Below are 9,071 nucleotides of genomic sequence, written 5' to 3'. Positions count from 1 at the left end.
TTCCCATGGTTCCTCATTGGGGAACTCATTGGAGGCCAGTGGACGTCCATTGAGGTCTTCCTCAGTGGCGTTCACTGCCTCTTCCCCCTCTCCAAATTTGGCCATGTTGATGGCCTTGCACTCTCCTTTTGGATTTTCTTCTGTATTGCTTGGGAGAGTACTAGGAGGGAGTTCAGTAATTTTCTTGCTCAGCTGACCCACTTATGCCTCCAAGTTTCTAATGGAAGACCTTGTTTCAGTCATGAAACTTTGAGTGGTTTTGATTAGATCAGAGACCATGGTTGCTAAGTCAGAGGTATTCTGCTTAGAATTCTCTGTCTGTTGCTGAGAAGATGATGGAAAAGGCTTGCTATTGCTAAACCTGTTTCTTCCACCATTATTATTGTTGAAACCTTGTTGAGGTCTCTGTTGATCCTTCCATGAGAAATTTGGATGATTTCTCTTCCCATAGGGTTCTCCCATGTAATTCACCTCTTCCATTGAAGGGTTCTCAGGATCATAAGCTTCTTCCTCAGATGAAGCTTCTTTAGTACTGCTTGGTGCATTTTGCATTCCAGACAGACTTTGAGAAATCATATTGACTTGTTGAGTCAATATTTTGTTCTGAGCCAATATGGCATTCAGAGTGTCAATCTCAAGAACTCCTTTCTTCTGACTAGTCCCATTGTTCACAGGATTCCTTTCAGAAGTGTACATGAATTGGTTATTTGCAACCATTTCAATAAGCTCTTGAGCTTCTGTAGGCATCTTCTTCAGATGAAGAGATCCTCCAGCAGAGCTATCCAAAGACATCTTGGACAGTTCAGAGAGACCATCATAGAAAATACCTATGATGCTCCATTCAGAAAGCATGTCAGAGGGACACTTTCTGATTAATTGTTTGTATCTTTCCCAAGCTTCATAGAGGGATTCTCCTTCCTTCTGTCTGAAGGTTTGGACTTCCACTCTAAGCTTACTCAATTTTTGAGGTGGAAAGAACTTTGCCAAGAAGGCATTGACTAGCTTTTCCCAAGAGTCCAGGCTTTCTTTGGGTTGAGAGTCCAACCATGTCCTAGCTCTGTCTCTTACAGCAAAAGGGAATAGCATAAGTCTGTAGACCTCAGGGTCAACCCTATTAGCCTTGACAGTGTCATAGATTTGCAAGAATTCAGCTAAGAACTGATGAGGATCTTCCAATGGAAGTCCATGGAACTTGCAATTCTGTTGCATTAGAGAAACTAATTGAGGCTTAAGCTCAAAGTTGTTTGCTCCAATGGCAGGGATAGAGATGCTTCTCCCATAGAAGTCGGGAGTAGGTGCAGTAAAGTCACCCAGCACCTTCCTTGCATTGTTGGCATTGTTGTTGTTTTCGGCTGCCATGGGTTCTTCTTCTTTGAAGATTTCTGTTAGGTCCTCTACAGAGAATTGTGCCTTGGCTTCTCTTAGCTTTCGCTTCAAGGTCCTTTCAAGTTCAGGATCAGCCTCAACAAGAATGCTTTTGTCCTTGCTCCTGCTCATAAGAAAGAGAAGAGAACAAGAAAATATGGAATCCTCTATGTCACAGTATAGAGATTCCTTGAGGTGTCAGAGGAAAAGAAAAATGGAAGGCAGAAGTAGAAAATTTGAACTTATCAAAGAAGATGGAGTTCGAATTTTGCATTAAGGAATAGTGTTAGTCCATAAATAGAAGGATGTGAGAAGAGGGGAAGTAATTTTCAAAAATCAAGTAAAAGATTTTGAAAACATTTTGAAAAACACTAATTGATTTTCGAAAATAAAAGTGGGAAAGAAATCAAGTGATTTTTGAAAAAGAATTTGAAATTAGAAATCAAAAAGATTTGATTGAAAGTTATTTTGAAAAAGATGTGGTTAAGAAGATATGATTGGTTTTAAAAAGATGTGATTGAGAAGATATGATTTGAAAAACATTTTTAAAAAAATTTGATTTTGAAAATTAATGACTTGGCTATCAAGAAAAGATATGATTCAAACATTAAACCTTTCTCAACAGAAAAGGCAACATACTTGAAATGTTGAATCAAATCATTAATTGATAGCAAGTATCTTTGAAAATGGAAAGAAATTGATTTTGAAAAAGATTTGATTGAAAAGATATGATTTGAAAAAGATTTGATTTTGAAAAGATTTTGAAACTTGAAAAAAATTTGCATTGAAAACAAAATCTTCCCTCTTGTGCCATCCTGGCGTTAAACGCCCAGAATGGTGCACATTCTGGCGTTTAACGCCCAAAACTCTACCCTTTTGGGCGTTAAACGCCCAACCAGGCACCCTGGCTGGCGTTTAAACGCCAGTCTGTCCTTCTTCACTGGGCGTTTTGAACGCCCAGCTTTTTCTGTGTAATTCCTCTGCTGTATATTCTGAATCTTCAATTCTCTGTATTATTGACTTGAAAAGACACAAATTAAAAATATTTTTGGATTTTTAATAATCAAAATGCAACTAAAATCAAATAACAATGCATGAAAGACACCAAACTTAGCAGTTTGTATACTACTGACACTAACAAAATGAGAATGCATATGAGACACATAAACACTCAAGTCAAGAGAATTCAAAGATCAGAGTAATGAAATCATCAAGAACATCTTGAAGATCACTAAGACACATGAATGAATGCAAGAAAAACAGAAACATGCAATTGACACCAAACTTAAAATGAGAATAGAGTCTCAACAGGAAAAAATATTTTTGGTTTTTATGATTTTGTAAATTTTTTTTGTGCTTTTTCGAAAATTAAGTGGAAAAAGAAAATAAAGGTATCAAAATTCTTAATGAGAATTCCAGGAATCATGCAATGTTTAGTCTAAGGCTCCGGTCCAGGAATTAGACATGGCTTCACAGCCAGCCAAGCTTTCAAAGAAAGCTTCGGTCCAAAACACTAGACATGGCCAAAGGCCAGCCAAGCCTTAGCAGATCACTGCTCCAATAGCAAGATTGATAGAAATCAACAAGCTCTTGTGATGATAAGTTGAAACCTCGGTCCAATGAAATTAGACATGGCTTCACAGCCAGCCAGATTTCAACAGATCATCATAAAACTCTAGAATTCATTCTTAAGAACTCTGAAGAAAAAATACCTAATCTAAGCAACAAGATGAACCGTCAGTTGTCCATACTCGAACAATCCCCGGCAACGGCGCCAAAAACTTGATAGCACGAAATTGTGATCAATACTTTTCACAACTCAAATAATCCCCGGTAATGAATCCAAAAACTTGGTGTTCAATACCATGGCATAAACACAACTTCGCACAACTAACCAGCAAGTGTACTGGGTCGTCCAAGTAATAAACCTTATGCGAGTAAGGGTCGATCCCACAGAGATTGTTGGTATGAAGCAAGCTATGGTCACCTTGTAAATCTTAGTCAGGCAAACTCAAATGGGTATGGTGATATACGAATAAAACATAAAGATAAAGATAGAGATACTTATGTAATTCATTGGTAGGAATTTCAGATAAGAGTATGAAGATGCTGGTCCCTTCCGTCTCTCTGCTTTCCTACTGTCTTCATCCAATCCTTCTTACTCCTTTCCATGGCAAGCTTAAGCAAGGGTTTCACCGTTGTCAGTGGCTACCTCCCATCCTCTCAGTGGAAATGTTCAACGCACCCTGTCACAGCACGGCTATCCATCTGTCGGTTCTCGATCAGGCCGGAATAGAATCCAGTGATTCTTTTGCGTCTGTCACTAACGCCCCGCCCTCAGGAGTTTGAAGCACGTCACAGTCATTCAGTCATTGAATCCTACTCAGAATACCACAGACAAGGTTAGACCTTCCAGATTCTCTTGAATGCCGCCATCAGTTCTAGCCTATACCACGAAGACTCTGATCTCACGGAATGGCTGGCTCGGTTGTCAGGCGAGCACTCGGTTGTCAGGCGATCAACCATGCATCGTGTATCAGGAATCCAAGAGATATTCACCCAATCGAAGGTAGAACGGAGGTGGTTGTCAGTCACACGTTCATAGGTGAGAATGATGACGAGTGTCACGGATCATCACATTCATCAAGTTGAAGAACAAGTGATATCTTAGAACAAGAACAAGCGGAATTGAATAGAAGAACAATAGTAATTGCATTAATACTCGAGGTACAGCAGAGCTCCACACCTTAATCTATGGTGTGTAGAAACTCCACCGTTGAAAATACATAAGAACAAGGTCTAGGCATGGCCGAATGGCCAGCCTCCCAATGATCTAAGATAGCTTCAGAACAAAGATAACTACCCAGATATCTCAATACAATAGTAAAAGGTCCTACTTATAGAGAACTAGTAGCCTAAGGTTTACAGAGATGAGTAAATGACATAAAAATCCACTTCCGGGCCCACTTGGTGTGTGCTTGGGCTGAGCAATGAAGCATTTTCGTGTAGAGACTCCTCTTGGAGTTAAACGCCAGCTTTGGTGCCAGTTTGGGCGTTTAACTCCCATTCTTGTGCCAGTTCCAGCGTTTAACGCTGGGAATTCTGAGGGTGACTTTGAACGCCGGTTTGGGCCATCAAATCTTGGGCAAAGTATGAACTATCATATATTGTTGGAAAGCCCAGGATGTCTACTTTCCAACGCCGTTGAGAGCGCGCCAATTGGGCTTCTGTAGCTCCAGAAAATCCACTTTGAGTGCAGGGAGGTCAGAATCCAACAGCATCTGCAGTCCTTTTTAGTCTCTAAATCAGATTTTTGCTCAGGTCCCTCAATTTCAGCCAGAAAATACCTGAAATCACAGAAAAACACACAAACTCAAAGTAAAGTCCAGAAAAGTAAATTTTAACTAAAAACTAATAAAAATATACTAAAAACTAACTAGATCATACTAAAAACATACTAAAAACAATGCCAAAAAGCGTACAAATTATCCGCTCATCATCTACTCATTGTATATAACCCTTCTATACACTCAGCATTGCCAATCATCTTTGATGTGAATCGATCTTGTATCTCACAACACTATACTTATCATTGATTAATAGTTGACAATGTAAGTTTGAGGTTAACTTTTACACAGAGATCAGTTTAAAATCAAAAGAAGGAATGTATAAAACATTTTTGAGATGAAGAAAATCTCATGTCCTAAACTGTTAAAGCTGTGATGTTGATGGTTTGATGAACCAGAAGGGATTAAGAGAGGAAAAACATTTTTGAGAAGAACTTTTTTTTTCCTCTCTTAATCCCTTCTAGTTCATCAAACCATCAATATCACAGCTTGAACAGCTTAGGACTTGAGTAGGGTGATTTTCTTCAGGGGCAAGTGCCCCCTCATTATTATTAGGTCCGTGCCTGCCCACAATAAGAGTCGTTTTCGCTTTTTGAATTAAGATCGTGAACAAAACTCAAAAATTGTTAATTTATTGTTATTAAAAATATATAGAACAAAAAATTGAGTAAAACAAATTGACACTCCCGTTAAAACATTGTCATAGATAGTAGTTCTGTCAAAAAAAAAAAAACTCAAATTTGCAAAAAGTTACGTTGTGAAAATTTGTTTTTGGATACTAAAAAATTAGTGTTAATGAACATGTCAAGTTCATCCACAATATTTTCTACTTCCAATAATGAAAGAGGAAAGAAAATTGAAAATATTTTTATACTTCAAACCACAAAGGCTACCTTATTGTCGGTGAGATTTGATGGCGTTGGCCATATCCATCATGGGTTAAGTGCATCTCATACAAACACTATGCGATACCAGAATTTGTTCCATCCGTAGTAACACAAGGTCTGATTAATCATGTTTACTCACTAATTTAAAACTATGTCTATCAAAATCCATACGTCAATGCTAGCATGAAAAATTTTTCAACTTTAAGATCACAAACTTTACTTGATATATTGCCTATTCTTTTAAATGCAAACACAATAAAATATAATTATTTTTCTATTTTTCAAAGCACAAATTCAATTCTTTTTAATATATCAAAAAGATTACCATCAGAAAGTTCTGTGGTTATTGTTGATACGTTGGTCAATTTTTATCAACAGATAAATAAGAATAATTATAATTTGGCTAATATATTGACCCATCATATGATAAAAATACTTAATTTTATTGAGTCGACAAATATTAAGTATGAGCAATTAATCTATAAAATAGATTAAATTACTCAAATAGTTAGTATAAAAAAATTAAAATGATTTTATTGAAGTATAAGATAAATACAAAACAAAATATGCTGAATATGAAATGCATTTAGATAGACAAGATCAAAATGATGGTAATATTATAAAAGATAATACCGGACTACAACAAAATATTAACCACATTGTTGAATAAAATGAAATTTGGGCCAAGATGTCAATCAAGTAATTAAACAAATTCTAAAAGGATTGAGATTTAACATTAGATTTGTAAATTAACCTCAGTTTATATATTCTTTTCTTGAATTTATCCAACAAAATGAATTATCTGAAGAATGAAAGTTTTCTAAGTCATTAATTATATTCTCAGAAAAAGATAAAGAATCATCAGTAGAGAATATTGTTCGTTATACTGTCGAAATTAATGAGGTGGCATCAAATAAGTATTTAAAGATAAAATTGTTTCTCTCCTCATTGACAAGAAATGCCTTTACATGATTTTCTAATCTAAAGCCAAATTTAATTCGTTCTTGGATGCCAGTTAGAAAAAGATTTTGATAAAAAAAAATTTTCATAATGAATTAAGAATAAGTTAAGTGATTTATTCTCCATTAAGCACAATATAAGAAAATCAATTGATAAGTATTTGGCTAGATTCACAAACATGAGAAATAGATGTTTTATTCAAAGTCTAGAATCTAAAGTTGTCAAAATGATCATAAATAGATTAGAACTTGGAATTAGGAAAAAGTTTATAAATCAACAATATTATGTATGATATGACTCAATTTACTGAAAATATTAGACAAATTAAAGAGTTGAAAGCTAAGAAAGAAGCAAAGTATAAAGAGATGATAAAAGAAATATTGAATAATAAGACATGTAGAGGATAATCAAAAATTTTTTTCAGAAGTACAAAATAAATGGCTTCTCTACAAATAAGGAATAATTTTGATTATAAAAACAATAAAAAAATGATTTCATTCTTCTTTATTTTTCTATCGTCTTTCATCTTTTCTTTATTTTTATTTTTATTTTTTTCTCTCTTTGTTTTATTTCTCTATTTTTTTCTCTTTCTTATTCATTGTAATCTTCTTTTTTTGTTTTTTTTTTCTTCTCTTATTTCTCGGTTTCTCTATCTCTTTTTTCTTTCTTATTCATCCTAATATTCTTTACTTTCTCTTTCTCATTTTTATTGTCTTTTAAATTCTTTTTTTCTCTTTTATTTACATTGTTATGTCTTATTTTTTTCTAAACAAAAAAAAAAAAAGAATTATGCTTCAAATTTAAATTCATGAGCAAAAAACAATCTTTCATTGACAATTGGATATGTTATTCCTAACTACAGAAGTCACGTTGACTTAAAAATTTTATTGAGTTTATTGGTGCTTGAACTTAAAACTATTAAAATGTTAATGTAAAAATTTTATAAGTATAAAAATTTTATCAAATTTTATTAACACTTAAAATTTAACATTTGAAAAAAATGACTTTACGAAATTAAAATTCTATTACTCTTAAAATTAAAAAAATTGTGTCAATTAATAATGTTAATTAAAACAATAAAAGATTGTCAAAAACTCTCAACTAAAATATCAAAGATTAAGACAAAAATTAATTAACATACATTTAATATGTCAAAAATTACCATAGATATCGTTTGACATGCTTAGAAGTTTCATACAAAAAAATAAATTCTATTAATAGTTAGGTATTCAATTATCAATATAAAAAATTTATAGACTTAGGAATTTTGTTAAGTTTATTACTAATAATAGATATTTAATTTATTAAACATATATGTGTTCAAAGTGTCAACTTAAAAGTATTTGACACTTAGTTTTCAATATCAATTCATATTCACTCCTCAACTTATCAAAGATAAGATAAATATTAATAAATAACTAAATTTTTTCACTTTCACTCATTGCAGGTTTTCAATGAAAAATTTTGGAGGAGATCTTGTTAGGCAAAAGATTATTATTATTTGAAAAAAAAGTTATTTTAAGTAAATAAATATAAAATAATATTATTGTCAATTTATATTATTTTTAAGAAGTCAATTTTAATACATTAAAAAAGTTTTCAACTGACACAAAAAAAAGCAATTTTAATTAAAATTTGAACTAGACTCCAATTAAGGCTATGATATCTCAAAGATATAGCTGTCAGTAAAAATAATAGAGCGTGTGTAAACCCTGTTAAAATCGATAAATAATTAGTTAATAAATTGAATTTTAATTAAAAAAATTAAAAATGCAAATCTAATATCAAAATAGGACAGAGCTCTTCAAAACGAAAATTTCGATACCAATTTCGAAAAATTTGGCCCAAAGTTAGAACGGATGGACCAAACCGGCTGAACTGGGCCCAAACTGGGCCCGTGAATTCAACCGGACCCATAACTTAAAAGAAGCAGCAGCTCCTTCTTCCCCATTTCACACAACAACGATGCCAACCAGATTGGGGAGAAAGAGAACTCCATAACCCTCATCAACCCTTTGATCCACCATAACTTTTTCGTTTGAGCTCCGATCGCCACATCGTTCGTGGCCATGCGTCTAGCGCGTCGAGCTCTACACTTCTGTTGGATCAATTTCACTAGTAAGCTTCAATTCTATCTCAGATTTTCTACCCCCTTTCCTATTCTTGAAATTGAAACCCTACAGTGAGATTTTGCCAATTTGGTGTTCTAGGTTCGATTTAGCTTGCGGAGCTTATTGGGTTTGAGTTGCTATGCATGTGAATATGGTAAGGACAACCTAAACCCTAACCAAATCTTGCATTTATATGAGAAATTTGAATTTGGAACATATATGTGTATTAGGTGTGAATTAAGTTTATATATAAGTATTGGAATTGAAAAGCAAGACTTTGAAAGCTTGGTGGTGATTGAATCTAAGCTTGTGGCTGGTTTTTCTAGGCTTGAAGGGCTGTGTTGTGACCTTGAGAGGCTGCCTTGGACTAAATAAAGTGATCGTCCAAGGTATGGTTTAGG

This window comes from Arachis hypogaea, chromosome 6 (assembly GCF_003086295.3).
Source record: "Arachis hypogaea cultivar Tifrunner chromosome 6, arahy.Tifrunner.gnm2.J5K5, whole genome shotgun sequence".
Taxonomy (NCBI): domain Eukaryota; kingdom Viridiplantae; phylum Streptophyta; class Magnoliopsida; order Fabales; family Fabaceae; genus Arachis; species Arachis hypogaea.
This window is presented reverse-complemented; position numbering follows the sequence as displayed.